Source organism: Mixophyes fleayi, chromosome 2, assembly GCF_038048845.1.
Source record: "Mixophyes fleayi isolate aMixFle1 chromosome 2, aMixFle1.hap1, whole genome shotgun sequence".
Lineage (NCBI taxonomy): Eukaryota > Metazoa > Chordata > Amphibia > Anura > Limnodynastidae > Mixophyes > Mixophyes fleayi.
This window is the reverse complement of record NC_134403.1, coordinates 175,788,159-175,808,316: the sequence shown is the minus strand read 5'-3', so window position 1 is coordinate 175,808,316 and position 20,158 is coordinate 175,788,159. Positions and strand designations below refer to the sequence as shown.

Here is a 20,158-nt window from a genome sequence, read left to right as displayed (position 1 = left end):
ACGCAAGCGCCCTTTTTAATGTGTGTTCATGAGGTAAAATTACCTCACGAAAATGAGTTTGACCCCTCAACTCGTAAATTTAGCCTTTACTACCCCTCCCACGGGGGGAAGGGGGGATGATGGAAGTTAACTGACTTGACTATTCAAATTTTTTTGTCAAATAATGTCAGTATACCAAATTTCAGGTCAATTGGATGAGCCCTTTCTGAGAAAATAGTTTTTTCCACACACACACACACACTAACGCACGCCTCTACACATGTGTGTTCATGAGGTAAAATTACCTCACGAAAATGAGTTTGAGCCCTACCAAATTTCAGCCCTTTTTGAATTTTTTTCCCACACACACTAAGAATTTAGTAGGTCAGTGTATAACTCTGCCCAACAGGTGGCGCTGCAACTTGGTTTTTTTTTTTCACACACAGACGCCACAAAGCATTTATATATTAGATAGATATACATTTAATTGCATGCATTTTTTAATTCTTTCCCATTAGGACTGTTACAAAATGTGAATAGGCGTAAAGTTATCCTTCCACCCTTTCTCTCATTAGTCTATGCAACATGGGTTGAATACGTGCTCTATAAAGGTCTAAATTAGTTCTAACTGTTCGATCATAATGAAGGCTGATAGCAAATTTTTAAAGTGTCCTCTATCTATATATATTTTATCTATATATATATATATCTATATATATATATATATATATATATATATATATATATATATATGTTTAATTATATACATCCATGTATCCATCTGTTCTGCTGGGATCAAACTCACCTACATCATATAACTATTTATGCTGTACGGCTTTAACTTGTTTTCGTTTTGCTTTTTGTTTAATTTGTTTTATTTCATTATACTATATCTTTTGTTTAAACTCTACAATAAAAATTACTTGATTTAAAAAAAAACAGGAATACACTAATACAGCACAAGATGACTGCAAGCACAATTGCCCTAAACAATTTTATTAATAGCATTGGCATCAAATGTTGAAAAAATATACCATTCCCTTTATTTATAGGAATGTTCCTAATAGGTTGCTGAGTTGAGTCTTGCCATATGGACTAAAATTTGCCAGCCCTCCCCTGTGGGTAGGCCAGTCTCTTAAGCCTTGATGAGAAGGGGAGGAGTTCTGCAGATTGATGTGGATAGGAGGAGTACTGCATGAATCTCAATCTCTCCTACTTTCTCCCAATCTAGCTGCTTATTTCTCTGACTGCTTGTGTCTTCAGTAGCAGTGGAATCCCACTCTACAATCATGGCCAAAAGTTTTGAGAATGCCACAAAAATTATTTTTCACAAAGTCTGCTGCCTCAGTTTTTATTATGACAATTTGCATACACTCCAGAATGTCATGAAGAGTGATCAGATGAATTGCAAGTCCCTCTTTTGCCATTACAATGAACTTTATCCCAAAAATAAAATTTCCACTGCATTTAAACCCTGCCACAAAAGGACCAGCTGACATCAGGTAAGTGATTCTCACAGATTGCACCTAAGGCAACCATTTATCGGATCATCAAGAACTTCAAGGAGAGAGGTTCAATAGTTGTGACGTCAAGACCGTCTCCTAAAGTTGATTCAGCTACAGGATCGGGGCACCACCAGTACAGAGCTGGCTCAGGAATGGCAGCAGTCAGGTATGAGTGCATCTGTACGCACAGTGAGGTGAAGACTCCTGGAGGATGGCCTGGTGTCAAAAAGGCCAGCAAAGAAGACACTTCTCTCCAGGAAAAACATCAGGGACAGACTGATATTCGAGAAAATGTACAGGGACTGGACTACTGAGAATGGAGTAAAGTCATTTTCTCTGAAGAATCCCCTTTCAGAGTTTGGGGCATCTGGAAAAACGCTTGTCCGGAGAAGGAAAGGTCAGCGCTACCTTCAGTACTATGTCATGCCAACAGTATAGTATCCTGAGACCATTCATGTGTGGGGTTGCTTCACAGCCAAGGGAGTGGGCTCACTCACAAGCATTTATTAAGCAAGAATGGCTGGCCATTAGTCAGTATGTGCCCTAGAAGTGGCACAGAAGTTGATTGACAGCATGCCAGGGCGAATTGCAGAGTTCTTCAAAAAAAGGGTGAACACTGCAAATATTGACTCTTTGCATAAACTTAATGTAATTGTCAATAAAAGCCTTTGACACTTATGAAATGCTTGTAATTTTACTTCAGTATACCATAGCTACATCTGACAAAATGGTTTAAAAACACTGAAGCAGCAAACTTTGTGAAAACCAATAATTGTGTTATCTCAAAACTTTTGCCCATGACTGTAAAAAGAAGTGAAAAGTCGTAATAAAACTTGACCAGTTGGAAGATGTAGGTGAAAGTACATTCTGATTGAAAATCTACAAAGATGAGACTTGTCATGGATGATTTGGGGTTTTCCATGCAAAGACCCTTCCAAATTGATTGTCTAGTTCGTCACATCTAAATTCTCAAATTTTTATCCTCCAATTTATTGCAAAAGCAGTCAGAAGAATTATATTTTTGGAAGCTATTTTGTATATATCTTTATTTTATTCTGTTTAGCAATCCCTTATCTAAAAGTGCAGAGGTTTTTGTAGTTATCCACAAGTACCATATAAACATGGCACACCTCTAAGCTGTAGCTGCACATCAGTATAGGTTGGCTGCTCAATAGTGTTCTATTATGGGATGCTGCTTCATTTCTAATTTAGGGGCAATTGCTACTTACGCCATACTACCATTTATTTATTGGGAGATGACATATATTACGGTTTTTGGCTCAGTTTAATGTGACATTCAGCTTACCATTCGGTTTACCACCTAGAATGCAGCAATCATTTCTAGTAACTAACAGGTCAAGCTAAATGTCACAAATGAAAATGAAATGGAGGCTATCTACCAGTATTAGCACAACTGTACAAGGAGGCACAAAGTCTAACGCACCTCTGGTGTTCACCAGGGACCCCCCGGAAAGAGGTATGGGCTTGGCTGCAAAAGGTGCGCAGGTCGCGGTACTCCAAGACGGTTACTGGCGAGATAGAGGTGAACAGTGAGTATTCAGACAGGGGTCAAAACAAGCCAGGCAATGAGGTACCAAATCAGGAGATGGAAGAATGGTTAGGGGAGCCAAAGTAATACCAGGAGGGAAATGCAGTGCCAAATCTGGATCCCAACGAAGGTCAAGGAACAAGCTGAGTCAAACCAGGTCCACTAATGGAGTAATGGGTAATGCAGGGAAACAGGAATGCTGGGGTCAGGTGTTATTCTCATACTTTGGCACCCTATTGGTGCCAGCGGCTTGTTTAAATAGGGGCTGGACACTCCTAATCGGTTGGCCAGTGACATCACTGACCACTGACAATAATGAAGTGAGTGTCCCAGCTGTTAGGCAATGGGGAAACAGCTGGCGCACTGATGGGGGAGCCCGCCAGGAACAACTGTGTCTTGCTGCTAAGCAATGGGACATCTGTGGCCAGAAGGAGTTGAGTGGCCATTCCTGGCAGCAGAGGAACTGCGGGGACAGTGCCTAACTCTAATAATTAGAATATGTCAAACCAAAGAATTCAAAAATAACACACAGAAGATAAATGATGTTATACTTCCAAGCAAAGTGTTACATGGTAATGGAGTCATTATAGCATATTAATTTTTCTTTTAGCCCCTCACATTTCCACCAAAGCCACAGAGTTATGAGCACCTGGTCTCCAAAAAGCAAGCAACACTTCTCATCTAAATAAACACTCCTGGATTTGTATGTTGCATGTTGTTTTTATTATTGTTATTATTATTGTTATTATTATTATTATTTGAGGGGATCAAAGTGACAAAAACATGTTACATACAATGATATTAAGTAGAAGGTAAAAATGACCTTCTTAAATCTAAAAGACCTGGGAAAAAACTGATACATAAGGTGCAAAATAACAAGTACTGCCGCTGGTAGGAAAAGCGTTGGTAAGGCAGCAGTTTTATCAGCTCCCAGTAAGAAAGCAGCCATTAGTGACTATGCTGCTACTAGTGGTGTGGCATGGTTAGAATTAGAGACAGTGCAAGGTAGAGACATGAAATGTGAATTATTTATTATAACAATCTTAAAATAGCTGCTGGCAACTTTAACTGTCCTTTACCATTCATCTTAACTGAACCTCCTTCCTCTTCTGGTTCTACAAAAGGTTTTTGCTTTTGTGCTGAACAGGCACTCTTGTGGTTATCCTCCAGCAGCTATGTGTGGCCTAGTGTTTTTTTTTAGCATTGTGCTCACTACTAAAATAAAGGAGGAACAGGGTTGGCATTAGCAATGACAGTTCACAGCAATTAAAGTTAAAGTCAATGGGTCCAACGGCTGAACAGTAATACTGTTCAACAGGTCTTCTAAACAACCCTGTTCTTGGTAGAGATGCTCACTGACCCCTGTGTTTTGGTTTTGGTTTTGGTTTTTCCAAACCGTGATAGCGTGTTTTGGTTTTGGTTTTGGTTTTGTTTGGTTTAGTTTTGCTATTTTGTTTTAAAATCAATGTTTTTGGGCCTAAAATAACCAAATTTAGTGCTCCACCTGTTTCTTGGATAAGTAAGGTAATTCTAAAGTTAATAAATTATGAAGAAAACAGTTTAATCCCTGGTAGGCCGTCCTTAATTCTGCATACAAACCTGATTGTCTTCTTCTTCATCTTAGCCTATTGGCAATGCAGCCATCGTCTTTGGGTGTATATTACACCCTACACTATAGTTAAATATATAAAGAAATGGACAAATGCAGTTTGGTTTCTGTCTCTCTAGGCCCCCCTCCACTTGTAGAAAATACAATTCAGCCATTATAGAATGTACAAAATAAATTGAAATGGACAAAGACAGTTTGGTTTCAGGCTGCATAGACTGAACAATATAAAAAATAAATGGACCAAGGTAGTTTGGTGGCTGTCTATGAACCCCCCCCCCCCCCGTCCTCCACTTGTACTTGAATAGAATAAAAGCAGCCTGCATAGACTGAACCATATAAAAAATAAATGGACCAAGGTAGTTTGGTGGCTGTCTATGACCCCCCACCCTCCACTTTTAGTTGAATAGAAAAAAAGCAGCCTGCATAGACTGAACAATTAGAATATAAAAATAAATGGACCAAGGTACTTTGGTGGCTATCTATAACCCCCCCGCCCTCCACTTGTAGTTGATTAGAAAAAAAGCAGCCTGCATAGACTGAACAATTAGAATATAAAAATAAATGGACCAAGGTAGTTTGGTGGCTGTCTATGAACCTCCCCCCCCACCCTCCACTTTTAGTTGAATAGAAAAAAGCAGCCTGCATAGACTGTAGAATTAGAATATAAAAGTAAATGGACAAAGGCAGTTTGGCATCTGTCTGCATCAGACCCCCTCTCCACTAGGAGTAAAATAGAAAACTATTCAGCCGTTAAAGAGTCTAGAATATAAATAGAAATTGAGAAAGGCAATTTGGTATCTGTCTGAATCATAATCATCAACATCATCATTAGTGCCCTCGTCACCTACACAAATCTCCCCCTCATCCTCTTCTAATTCCAAAGTGGCATCCTTAATTGGTGTATCAGCGGCTACACTTGGGCTGTTAAGTCACACATGAGCAGAACTGCTGAAAGAACCCTTCTTTATGGGTACACTGGCACTAACAGAATGCTCACGATTAGACATACCACTGGTGGATGGACTCTCCACAGGGATTGGTGCCATTTCTGATTCAGAGCATACATAATCCTCTAATGCCTTACTGTTATCTTTCAGCTCGGCTTTGATGCGTAACAGTAGTTGTGCACAACTTGTAGACTCCAAATTACTTGGTGTTGCTTGGTCACGAGTGACCGTACAAGAGGAAGGCTCGGTAACATTTTTGGATCTGCCATTAATAGAGAAAGGCGAAGGCCTCAATCTCTCTTTGCCACTGCGTGTGTAAAATGGCATGTTGGCAATTTTTTTTTTTACACTTCTTTTTCGCTTCAACACGGTAAAAAAAAATTGGGTGTGTTTTTTTGCCTGATTTCAAAAGACTATGTAGTTTGACATCGCCTTTCCCAGATGACGTACTGGGAACACTACCATCAGGGCTGGTGACAGAACCTGATTGCTGATTCTGCTCATATGTGGACTGCTTTGAATCCATTTTAATGAGGCCAAAGCACTTGGAGTGCTAAAAATAGTTTTTTATACTGCTGACAAATATGACTTTTGACAGACATAAAAATTAATGCAAAAGAATGGGGAACACCCCAAAAGCACTTGGGAGTGCTAAATATATTTTTTGGACACTGCTGCCAAATAGGACTTTTGACAGCCAGAAAAATTTATGCAAAAGAATGTGGGATACCCCAAAAGCACTTGGAGTGCTAAATATTATTTTTTTAGACTGCTGATAAACAGGACTTTTGACAGCCAGAAATATTTATGCAAAAGAATGGGGGACACCCCAAAAGCACTTGGAGTGCCAGAAACTGAACAAAAACCCTCCTCTCTTCTCCTCTTACTGCTGTAACAACTGGTATTAAGATGAGAATGGTATTGAATAGAAACAATAATGTGTCCAATTACTGCTCTGTCCCTATATATGATATAGCCTGTGTGACCTAACCCTGCTTTCTCGCTCTGTCAAATGGCGATGGATTACTGTGGAGGCTGGTATTTATGCTTTTCAAATCTCGCTAGAACCGAGTTCATAAATACGAATACGTCACAATGACGTTTTGCCTCGATTTCAAATCCGAACGGGCAGGAGAGTACCGAGCGTGCTCGGCTCGGTACTCGGATAGGGTAAATTCGGGAGGATTCGGTTCTTGGGGAAGCGAGCCCGCCCATCTCTAGTTCTTGGTGTGATGGTTTGGCTTTCATATAATTTCCCATTGTCTTCATACATTTTTAACTGTTTTGTATTAGTGAGAAGATGATTATGTGTTAGATAAGGCCCAGGGCTAAGCTACAGTATAGCCATCTCTAAGTGCCATCCACAACCCACAGCGGTGTAAAGTATTAGTTAATAGATTATAATAAACACAATCAGTTGCAGTAATTTTGTTTTATAAATTCATTATTAGCAAAATAATGTCTAAAAAAGGCAGAGTAGGTGTGTTTAGAAAAATGTGTGACATTCATTTTTTAGCTCAGAGCAGCCACAGAACAGTCATCCTTTTCACAAAACAGCACTGCAGACAGAGTAGATTAGGATTGAGTGGACCCTCAGGTTTTTAAATTCAAATAAAATTAGCAGACCTATAGTGAAGCTGTATACAACAGCATATAAACTTAGAAACATTTTTTGATGCAGTATGCATTAGACGTTAAACAAGAATGCTTGAGCATGGGGCGGTGGAGAAATGACAGCACACAGAATGATGGTAGAAACATATCTTACAGGAGTGTAGGGCCTGTGTAAAACACAATTTACAGTGTCTATTTTAGCAATTATCAAATGTCATTGTGAAACATCAGTCACATTAGTTTTAAGACTAATGAATAACAACAATCCCTGTCGTTAATATCTGACTTTTTCGATCATTGCTGCCATGTGACAGAGTCATCTATTTTTGGTTTTTTTTCTGTTGCTTTAAAACATTCGACAGATTGTAATCATACAAAAATATGTGTGTCTATATGTATGTGTGGATAGGGTGATGCTATTTTATAGGTGCTTCTCTATTTTATATGTGCCTCTCTAGTAGCATCTGTATATAAGCAATTAAATGTATAAATAAGTAGTATTATTATTATTATTATTAGCTGGCTGTATATCAGCTGGGTGACTCACCTAGTCACCCAGCTGATAGACAGGGTTTGACAAGTGAGCTAATGCCCTGCAAGTGGGCTAGTTTTTCTATGGTATATACTTTTTATAAATTAACTTTTTTTTATTTTAACACAAAAGATTTTTATTAGATTTTTCAAACAAAGGTAACAGCTACAGCTCAAGTGAGGCATGAGAGTCGTTCACAATATTTACTGATACATAACAAGATAACAAAAAATATAAAAGTAAAAACAAAATAAAAGACAGGAACTAAATTCTACTGAAGGGGATAAAGTGGGGGGTGGGAGCTGGGAAGGAGGGAGACATAACTGGGGCCTTGCCAAGGCGGGCTCCGTGGGGCTCACTGGATAGCTAGCATCTCTGAGTGATTGATACATCTTGACATCGTATACACATTTTTGAAGATTTTGTCCCAGTCCTCCTCTGATCGTGGATGAGAGAGGTCAGATTCCCATTGTGTTTAAACTTTCAGTTTGCAATGGTCGAGAGTGGTCAGACGAAGCTGATACCAGGCAAATATGCTAGCAGAGTGGGTACAAGAGTTGATCAATAGCTACACTAGAGGCGGAAGGGACTTCAATGGGGGTGTAGTGGATTTTTGTGACTGGATTCAGTGGAGCACCTGGAGGTATTTGTAAAAATCTTAGGACAGGATCTGATAGTATTCCTGGAGTTTGGAGAACAGCACCAGAACATCCTGTTCAAAAAGGCCCAAGACACTGGTAACCCCCAGAGAAGTATAAAGATCCAGTCGCAGTTCAGGGATTAGGATCGCTACTGCCAAAAGGGAGAACTGGGAAGAGGGAAGGGAGAAATCCTGGTCTAACCTTACTAATTTAACACAGATTGCCAAGGAATCCCTGATGCTAATGCGGCTGCTGTGGCCAGTCTGCTATTTCCTTCTAGCCAAAGGAGGTCTTCTAACAGGAGTGGAGAGAGATGGTGTACGCTTCAACTAAGACCCAGGGATTGCAATTGTGAGGGCCTGTACAATTTTTAAGCTGGTTGAGCAAAGCGGTTTGTTGGCACAGTTCCAGATTAGGGGCAGCAAGGCTTCCTCTCAATTTAGGGTGGAACAATGGTGCCCAGCCATTCTAGGGCGCCTACATCTCCACACAAACTTTAGGGTAATCACATAGAACTTGTCAAGTTTCTGTTGGGGGACCAAGGCTTGTATTGATTGGAACAAATATATTTTGGCAAGAGAATCATCTTTAGTGCAACTATCTTACCGAGCCACAAGACCTCAAATTCCGCCCACAATTTATTAAGTGCTGTAATGTAGTGCAGAAGTGGGGTGTAGTTACAGTTGATAAGGTCATTAGGGTTGGAAGGGTTATAGATTCCTAGGTATTTGAGAGATGAAGAGCACCAGTGGAATTTGTAGTCTGACTTGAGGGCAAAAATCGTGTCCTGTGGGATTGCCACCACCATGGATTCTTATTTAGTAGAACTTAATTTGTAATTATATGCTCCTGAGTATGCTCGAAGAACCTCTTGTAGGGTGGGCAGGGAAGTCCTAGGGTCAGTTAGGAACAGGAGGACATCGACCGCGAATAAGCAAATCTGGGGTGTGCATCCCCAATTTGAGTACCAGTAATAGAGGCAGTTGTCCTGATGTTTTCAGCCAAGGGCTCCATTGCCAAAGCAAAAATGAGTGGGCCGCCCTGTTTGGTCCCATTGGTAATTGGAAAGGGAGTTGATAAGAACCTGTTGCTAAGGGCTCTAGCCGAGGAACAGCTGTAATGAGATTGAAACGCTTGAATAAAAAAACACGAAACCCGAACCTGGCAAGGACAGCTGTCCAATAATCCCAATGTATCGTGTTGAATGCCTTTTGGCATCCAATGAGAACAACAGTAGAGTCTGAGCTTGTGTCATATGATTTGACAGTATGTTGAGAATCCATCTCGTGTTATGTGGGTCTTGTCTGCCCAACACAAACCCAACTTGATCCTGGTTGATCAGGCTTAGCAGGTTAGGATTTAACTTGTTTGTAATCAGTTTACCAAGTATTTTTAGGTCAGTGTTTAAGAGCACAATCGGTCTGGAATTTTGCCAGTGAACCGGGACCTTGCCAGGCTTGGGGATAGGGATGATCCTAGCCTCAGGCAGCATTGCTTTAGGGAGGTGGGAGTCCTCTGGCCTTATTTAAAAGGGACTTGATAACTAGGATCAATTCAGCCTGGAAGATGAGGTAGAAACCATTTATGAGCAAATCTGGACCCGAGGGCCTTTTCGCGCTTAAGGGATTTAATGGCTCCTTCAATCTCTTCCTCTGTCCAGACTGAACACAGATCTCTGCTATGTCATGAGCGAGAGAGGGAAGCTTAATAAATTCTAAGAATCCAGCTATGAGAAAGGGCAAAGCGTGGGGCTGGGACTGGTCCATTCTGGGATTGTAGAGTTGTTCATAATAGGAGGCAAATTGGTTGGTATATCCAGCACATCAGAGATACAGGTACCACGGGTGCTGACTAGGGCCTTAATGCAGTTGATTGCATTATTCCCTCTAAGCTTACGGGCCAGGAGTTTACTCTCCCTATTCCCAAGAGTGTAGAGATTCAGATTTAGCCGGGCAATAGCACTGTTAATTTGCAGTAGCGAGATGTTGCTCAATTTCATATGAAGGTCAGCTAGGGTCGCTTTAATAGAGAGGACAGTGGGGTTGAGCTTGTGCTGGTGCTCCAGAGATGCAATCTGGGCTTCATACGATTCTTGCACCTCGATTTGCATGCGTCTAATTCTAACCACAGCTTGTATGGCCACCCCCCTCATGAAAGCTTTTAAAGCGCAACAGTGAGTGTATTCTGAACATCCTCTGGAAAATTATTTATAGATAGGAATTTAATGCTTCTTGCATAACTTGCTTACCCATATCATCTACTAAAATGTAAATCGGCCAGTCTTCAAGGGCAACAGTTCCAAGCACCAAGTTAGTGGGGCATGGTGCCCATGTGATGGGCAAAATAGATACCTTTTGGACCCGTTGGAGAGACCATTGATCTGAGAGGATGGAGAAGGTTTTGTGTACAAAAGAGAAGAACGTGAAGTCCTGCTCCCCTGGGTGTTTTGCTCTCCACACATAGCACAAGTCATGTTCTGCGAGCAACTGGGCAAAGATCAGAGCAAGCAATGAGGGGTAGAGGGTAACTGTTTAGAGGGAGATACACTTATCAATTCTAAGATCAGGGGCCATGTTAAAGTCTCCAATGTAGAAGACCATTCCTCTTCTGATCTGCTGCACAACTTGGAAGATTTGTCTGAAAAAGGGAAGCTGCCTAGAATTAGGTGGTTACAAGGATACCAGAGTCAGAGTCTGCTTACCCAGGGACCCCACCAGGATAAGGTAACGGCCATAATTATTGGCTATCTTGTTCTCCATCTTAAAGAGGTACCCTGCTTTTATCAATATAGCCCCTCCATGGTGTAAGAGTCATTGTGAAATTGGGGGGGTAATGTAGGGAGAAGTGGGTCTCCTGGACCGAGACTATATCGGCTTTGTGTGTAGTATTTTTATTTATTAGAAAATAAATTGCTATGAATAATTTGCAATATGCTATACACATGCAGCAGGTGTAGGCAAACTTTGGCTCTCCAACCTTAGGGGAACTTCAAAATGTCCCTTTTGCCTGACACAACAGATTGAAACAAATTATTATCTACAGCTGCTGCATGTAAGTAAAATATTATTATATATGGTTCTGCTGCATAGGCAAATATATAATGGCATCAATCTATACACACACACACACACACACACACACACACACACACACACACACTTGTGTGGATGATGCTATGCTATTGTTAAATGAAAACAATTATCACCATATCAGGTGGCAACTTCAGTAATTTGTCTTAAAAATAATGTACCTCATGTTTGACTATGACATTTCATGATGTATTTATATTGTACACAGGTAGTGCAATATTGTAAGGCCCCTAGAATGATAGTAAAACAAAAAAAAACAACAGGAATACAAAAAATATTTAACAGATTCTGCCAAACAGGAATCCTAAAGATATTAAAAAGATTCGACTAAACTATAATCTGCAGGAATGGTGGTTGAAAATATTGTGGGAGGCCTACGTTAGGTATGAACAGTAGTAGCCTGCTGACTCTAGCAAAGTTAGTAGCAACAGATTTAACAGGTTTGATATCCCTACACTTAAAGCCCAAGGACCTTCTTTTCAACCCTTGCCTACTGACATTTGCTTGGCACTAAAAAAGGGCATTGATTCTCTTCAGAATATTCCTCCTAGATGTTACTTTCTTATATATGGCTATGTCCTTCATTGAATCGACGGGCAGTTGACTAATCTATGAAAAATGGCTGCGGAAAGTGAATGTCATTCTAAATGACATCAACATAAATTGGTGGAGAAAAAGTAGCCTTAAGGGCATTTTTTCTGATATGCAAGTGCCAAAGAGAACTGTCAGTAGCTCAAACTGATGTTAAGGTTGGTTAGGTACTTAATGCATTTTCAGTCGATATAGCCATTCATTTATATGAGGCATCAATTAGGCGCCTGTCTAGCGCAAAAATATAAAACCACAACAACCAAAGATTTCCCAAAATAGAATAAATGTAAATCGCATACAAGAAAACAAATGATCACTATCAACGTAATATACATTAATATTATTCCTTTCATGGAATCTGAACAAAAAATAAAACACAGAGAAAGAAATTCTGTACTGTATAACTATATAACTTTATGAAAAGGTATAAAACAGAATAATTGCTGACAAAATTGCATTAGCAATAAAAAGAACTAAAAAATACACATAAGTAACTAGAGATATTAACAGGGTCTACGCAGACCTCCAAAATATAAAAACACACATATTTGATGGATCTTTGATGGCAATTCAGTAAGGAACCAGCTTTAGTTATCCACCAGCTTCAGCTGAAGACTTTTATTCAGCCTATGAACCAAGCTGGTTTTCTGGAGACTTTCCTATAGTGCTATCTTCCACATTTTGAACATGATAATGTAGACCAGACGTGCCCAAACCCAGTCCTACCAACAGTTTGCATTTTCAGGATTTCTATAATCATTCATAAGTTTATTTATCTATTTGACTGGATCAGAAATTATCCCACCTGTTTCTACACACAGAAATCTTGAAAACATGACCTGTTGGTAGCTCTTGAGGACTGGGTTTGAACACCTCTAATGTAGACCAATATGGTATCAGCTATAGCTTTGATAAGGTGTTTCTTGTTATATAGACTTTAACAGAGTAAGTGCTTACTCTGCTGTTAATAGATAATTTTACATCCTAACTACTATTTAAAAAAAATAATTACCCACCCACCTCCTATTATTGAGGGTATCTCCTCTGCGACCTCCTTCCAAAGAAACCCCTGATGATATAATGTATAATGTTGGACCTGCTCTCCAACATGTCATTGCTTCAGTCACCCAACATTATAACATTTGAATCACAGTGTAGGTACAAAGTGTTCAAGGACTTTTAAATGTTATTATGTCAATCTGCCTATAAGTGAAGGTATAACACAATGGGTCATAGGCTCTCCATTGTGGTAAGTGTTTCACACAAATGGGTCTATTTATGAAAGGAAGAACAGCCCCTTCTCTGGGGGAAAATGGGTGTTTTCGCCAGAATAAGGGCTACTCCTTCTCTATCAAAGCTTTAGATCTTGCTAAATAAATTATTTTTGGGTTTCTCCAGCAAGGTGAAGCCTATTTAACAGAGCTATAGGTGAAAAATGCTTTATGTATTTAAATAAAGCATGTTTTCATATGTTAACATCAATAAATTATATATTTTAGAAATTATACATTTTTTCCATTTTTACCCCCCAAGTTTTTTCTATTAAGCGGAACTGGGAGCTCGAGTCCAGGCTCTCAATTCCACTGCACATGTGACACTTGCACAGATTCAATTATTATGGCTCAACAAAGTGGTAAGTTAACTCTTAACACCTGGACTGGCAAAGGGACTTTTTGCTCATGGATAGAGTAAATCAAGTCAAAGGCTCATCTGGTGTTATCTGGGGGTTGTCGTCATAGGATAAACTCAACTTGGCCAGGGTGAATCAGCTGAGGGAAGAGGGTTCAGTTTGTTAGATAAAAATTTGGCGTATATTTTCAGGTCAATGCTGAATAAAGAAATTGGCCCGCAATTTGAGCATATCTCATTTACTCTTAAACATTTCAATCCCCATCCCCCACAAAGCTATATGTCTATTTTTAGTTTCTGCCGCTGGTTAGGCACAAGTGATTGATGACATCTATTAGACATGAATACATTATCTGATTTTGCCCCAAACCACTGATTGTTTGTAACTGAAATTAGCTGCCTTTTCCCACATATTGAACTTACAATAAAACAGGTTCCAATATGAAATCCATGTTCAGTCAGCACTAACAGGTCACAGTGATGCCTCAAATGACACGACGGCTTGTACTGAACGGCCACATATCATCCGGTTTGGTTACCTATATGTGTGGACAAATTGGACAGTGATCCTTTCATTTGGCTCCTGGGCTGAACAGCAACATGGAAACATGTTTGGCCAGCTTAACTATCTCTTACAACTTATCTGTGCACAAAAACATTTCAATACACCCTTTTGTCAGTTTAGTGTGCCAGTGTTTACTAAGCAAATTCTTAGCAAGTTCTGTTTGCATCTGTGTTGCACATCCACCGGAAAAGTTTACACACAGAATTATTAGTGGCTGTGAGAGTGATTATTTAAGGTGTCCACATTTTTTTAATAAAATCCACCAGCATTTTGTTATGCTGCACTTGCGTGAAGAAAAGAATCCACCCAAATATTTCGCTTAATCTAAATGTATGTTTTTGTAAATATGAATAGAACACATAAAATTATAAACTGCTAGTCCATGTTGGCCGTTCAGATGAATAATAAATAGATGTAAATATTTTACTTTGTGCTATCAATTCATGACGCAGCTATTTTTATTTAGTTCTACCTTTATGTTCAGACTCTAAGAATTATCCAGAAGTCAAACACAGTGATAATGCTGTCACTGGGAGACAGTTCTAATCCTGGGTTCAAATAGTTATCAGTCATATGGCGCCCTAGGCATTTTTTTAACAAAATCGTCGCCCCCTCCCCCCCGCAAAAATCGGCACCCTCCTCCCTCCTCCGCCCTCACCCCGTCTTTCCTTACCTTGTCTCACCACCGCCGCCTCTCTGCTCCGTCTCCTCCCCTCCACTCACTGACACTAGTGAGTGGAGTGGAGGGGAGGAGACGGAGCAGAGAGGCGGCGGTGGTGAGCAATAGCCTCTTCCCCCCTCCCCATGCATCTGAATGCTGTGCGGCGGCCGTGACAGGTATGGTCAGCGGTCGCCGCACAGTTTTAAAATTAATTTCCAATTCTGTGGCGCCCTCCAGAGCCCGGCGCCCTAGGCAAGTGCCTAACCTTGCCTAATGGGAGCGCCGGGCCTGCCTATACAACTTACGAGGAGGAGTTCAAGCAGCTCAATCCTTTTGAGCTTCTTGAGGGTATTAATACGGGGGACACCGACAGACCTGTGTCACAACCTCAGGCTGGTGAGTACATTATAATGGTGCAAATGTTTATTTTTTATGTTAAAACAGTTATCCTGCAGCATGAGAAAGTTGTTTCTGCACATTACAAACAGAAGTCTGAACACTTTTAAATGTTTTTTTTCCTGCTGAATGTTTTTAGTACAAGATAAAATATTAATCGAAATTGTTTAACATTTTTGTCCTCACAGCCTCCTCCCAAAAGCAGACACCACCAGCGCAAGAGGCGTCACCACCACCAGCGCCAGCAGCAGCACTCGCTAACCAGGAAGAGGATGACTCTTTACAAGGTAAATCCACCTATGTTGTAGTGCGTCTGGGGAATTTCTATTAATCATTTGCCTGTAAAAAAAATCATCTGTAACTGCATTTGGCCAGATATTGGTCATTAAAGGTGGTTTTTACAATTCTAAGGAACATCACAAGGCACCAGGGAGCTGACACCTGAAAGAGACAGTGCAGACATTGAGTAAGCTTTTTCACAGTTTCGTTATCGCAATGTCATGGTAAGTAATGTTGGTGTTATCAACATCGATATTTAGTACTCAACTCGAGTCATAGGACTTCATATTCTTACAGCCCATCAGCACATTAGCATAGGTTGCGGAGACTGTGTGGGCTGCAAGTCCCCTACTTCTACACCCACCCACCCAACCTCAACCAGCTCCTGTGTACAATTTAGCTGGATCCATTCAGTATTTCAGTAGGGTTCAGGAAAATTTGATCCAATTACCCCAGACTCCCTGAGAGGGATTCAGCGACAGCTGATTAAAGGATTCAGCTGCCTGCGGAATATGCAGGATAATCAGCAGAGTATGAGCACTTCTTTGGAAAGGTTTGATGCCAGCCTTATTCAGTTGAGCACTGGGCTAAGTAATTTGACAGGGGCTGTGGGCAAACTCCAAAAAAACAAACCCATGTGGCCTGCTCAGCCTAAGAGGAGCCTGGTGCTATGGATGTTCCTCTCTCCCTGCCGGTGCTGACTCCAAAATAAGATGCTGCTCAAAAACAACCAAGAAGACTGTTCCAAACATTTTCAAGCAGTCTCAGAGTAATGGGCATTGGGCTCCTGTTTTATAGTACTCATTAGCCTGCTTAGACAATTGGGTGATGTGTTTGCTAATTTAGCCTAAAAAATGCAGCTTCTTGTAGTGCAGTGATGGCTAACCTGTGACACTCCAGGTGTTGTGAAACTACAAGTCCCAGCATGCTTTGCCAGTAGATAACTAGGTGATAGCTGGCAAAGCATGCTGGGTTTTGTAGTTTCACAACACCTGGAGTGTCACAGGTTAGCCAACACTGTTGTAGTGCATCAAAAATGTAATTGAAATGGTGACCCTTTCTGGAAATAATGATAGAAGTGTATAAGTGTTGCCACATCATTCAAATATAATTATTGGCCCACTGGTGATGAAATATTAAAAAAAAATTATAAAAAAAACCCTACGTATATTCTAGAATTTAATTTGGCCCACTAATTTATTTATAAAATAAATTGTCCGCTGTAAGAGAATTCCAAATAATTTTTGCCCGTCTACAACAAAAAATATGTGCTTTTAAAACTTGCAATATGCCTCTTGTTGTATTTTGGCAATCTCGCCTATAGAAAGTAGCTTGTTATATCTGGTGAACTTGAAATCAAATTCGGGCGAGTTTGCAAAATCGCAGCTTCATATATTTAGCGATTTGTATAGCTAGAGTGGGAAAAAATTGGGGCCGCGATTTGTAGCGATTTTGAGAGTGGCGATTTCTAAGGAAACACATCTCCGGCGATTTTACATCAAATCGCTAGTTAATAAATAGTTGATTTTGAACTCGCCCGAGAAAATTGTTGGAAATTTAAAATCACAGTTTGATACATTTACTGCCTGGTCTTTAGGAGAAGTAGTATATTTTTAGTATTATTTTTGGTTGTGTTTTATTGTGATTTTTTTGGTGTATTTAATAATCTGTAATGTCTTAATAAGTATATAAAATTTTATATGTGCAACCTAGGTAGTTTTGAGTATAATTCTGCCATATTCTACAGTATTATTTTTTTATATATTAATTTTATTTATGTTTTGGCGCCCCTGATTGTTTATATTTATTTTGTTTTTCTACTCCTTATAGGGGAGCAACAAAAAAATAAAACAAAAAATAATAATAATAAAAAAAAGTAGAAATAATAACATAAAGATAATTAAATATAGAAATATTAGCACCCCAACTTAGCGCCTAGGAATTTAAAATGTGTTTTTTACCTTTGCCCTCACAGGAAAATGATTTAATTCATTCCAATTAACTCTGAACACAACATGTGAAAGAGTAGAGTTAGTACTCCATCCCAAAGTCCAGTCCATATTTGTCAAATCCCAGGCAGCTTTACAGTTTACAGTACTTGTGATACATGTGCTCTAGCTATGACAGTATATATAGCAATTAGCAGGATTCTCCAAGAGCAGAGGAGACAACTTGTGACTTCCTGCAGTTTTTGGAGAGAGACACTAAAAGGCTGTGGAGGAGACAAAGCTATGTCTAAGCAAATTTGCAGGTACAAATATATATTGATCATTTCAGTATCAGGATATAGATGGTTAATTTTGTGTGTTTTATTTTTGCATATTCTATATTTATTGGGGTGGAAGTGGAGAGATCCAAGATGATGGGGCTGAGGGGGTGTATTGGCAGAGAGAACCAGTGGGGGGGATTGCTAGTCGGGAGAATCATCATGGAGTGGTGCCCATTGGGCGCCCATTGTGTTGCATATTAGTTTAAGGTAGGTCAATGGTAATATTTATTTAATACTGATGTGGTTTTGGAGCAAATAATTGAATGTGAGCCTGAGCTTGGGGAGATAAAAGGCTATTTATTAAATTAATACTAACTAATGGGAGTTGGGATTTATTTATTTATTTTAATTTATTTTAATTTAATGTCCTGACTGGTTTGACAGAAATAGGTCTATTTATTAAATGTGAATGTTAAAAATATAATGTTGGGGATGATTGCAGGGAGGGAGGCCTGTTTATTAACCATAGCTGTTTTTTTTATTTAATATTGGGGCTGGTTAGGGCCAGGGAGCCTACGCTTTCTATATTTAATGTACCTATCCTTTTTCCATAAAGGACCCCTTCATTCCAGGATCCAGACAAACAGTTATTGAGCTTTACACACCAGCAGCAGGCAGTGAAAGCTTCAAAAATAGATAGGACAGAACAGGACGGTCTGCCAACTGTCTTGATCCTGTTATGACTGCCTATGTTTTGTACCTGGCAGCAGTACCTATAATCCACCAGAGGTGCTGCTGTTCTGCTCCTGAACTCTGCAACATGCCTGAAGGAGTTAATATCCTTGCCTGATGCCTAATTAGAACTGCACCTGTCACACTGCTTCAAATACCTGCCTCAAGCTGTGCTCTGTGCAGTTCATACGTTTATTCCTGGCTGCTGCTGCCCTGTTCCTGTGTTTGCTCCATTGCTTGATCTTCTGTTGTGACCCTCGGCTTGATTCCTCATTTGCCTGTTGCCCTGACCTCTGGCTCGACTTCTGGACCTCGCATATTCGATTGTGACCTTGATCTCTGCCTGTCTATTTGGATTTTGTTTATCTGATCTCTGCTTGATCCCTGGCCTCTGTCTGCTTCCCTGGACAGCCTTGGGCCTTCTGGACTGGGGAAAACTTATAATACCTGTTCCTGCCATTTTACTATAGAGTCTCTTTTGGAACCTGTGGATTTGAGTTATCTTTGTTTATCTATTTTCCTGAATAAAGACATTTTGCTTTATACTTCTATTGCTCTTCGTGACTGCACTAGGAATCATAACAGATACTGGTAAGTTCTGGTTTCATATATCTATCCCAATCATCCAGGACTTTATCTAAACTACAAAGACAGGTGAGAGGTATATGCTGCTTCTCACTGCCCTGCTCATGCAGGGAAATCTGTGTCCACCTAACAGTAGTGTATTTAAAGTGGATGGAAAGCGATTGGAAAGCAGCCTTGCACTGGTTAACTGATAATCACGCCCCTTGTATGCTTAACGTGCCCACTCTGGTAAAAACCTCTCCAGAAATCCTTGGTTTGCCCCTGCCATGCTTCCCATGTGGTTTGTCAGCAGGACAGAAGAATTACTGCCTGGGTCACCTGACTGGGCCAGTAGGAAAGATTCATTAATTAAGTGGCAGAAGGAAAGATTCACGGCCTTGGTCAGGGTTGGACTGGGTCACTGGGGGGCCAGGCTATCCTCCGGTAGGCCCTGACCCTGATCGCTCCCCTCTTCATTTGGGGGAGCGGGTAACTTTAAAAAATTTTTTAAAAAAAAATAAATAAAATACTCGCGTGACCGCAGCCCTCCCCGACTCCTCTCTGCTCTGTTCTCACTGAATGTTAGGCGTGACGTCATCAGTGAGGAGCAGCGCAGAGAGGAGTCACCAAGAAGAGAGAAGACCGAAGACAGAAGAAGAGAAGAAAAAGCAGATAGAGAAAATAAGTGCAAGAACGGAAACAAGGGGAGTAAAGGCAGCATGGCAGAGAGTGAGAAGGGGCAAAGGCAGCATGGCAGCGAGTGAAGGGGCAAAGGCAGCATGGCAGAGAGTGAGAAGGGGCAAAGGCAGAATGACAGAGAGTGAGAAGAGGCAAAGGCAGCATGACAGAAAGTGACGGTTGCGGGAAATAGGTATATTTATTATACGTAGATGCTATTAATTTATTGCTGAGGCTGTCTGAATGAGGGAAATAGGTTTATTTATTAAATGGGAATACTATTATTTTAGTGTTGGGGCTGGAGGAAGGCCTACTTATTAATTGTGGGTCCTATTGATTTCATGCCAGGGCTGGTTGGAATTTTCTAAATGTACCCATTTTTTTGTCCA

The 20,158-nt window shown here is 40.3% G+C and overlaps 1 protein-coding gene across 1 annotated transcript in view; it reads right to left on the bottom strand.

Moving 5' to 3' along the window:
• The window catches only part of GALNT17 (polypeptide N-acetylgalactosaminyltransferase 17), a 431,961-nt gene that overhangs the window by 318,843 nt on the left and 92,960 nt on the right, over positions 1 to 20,158 (bottom strand). The gene's annotated exons all lie outside the window — the stretch shown is intronic.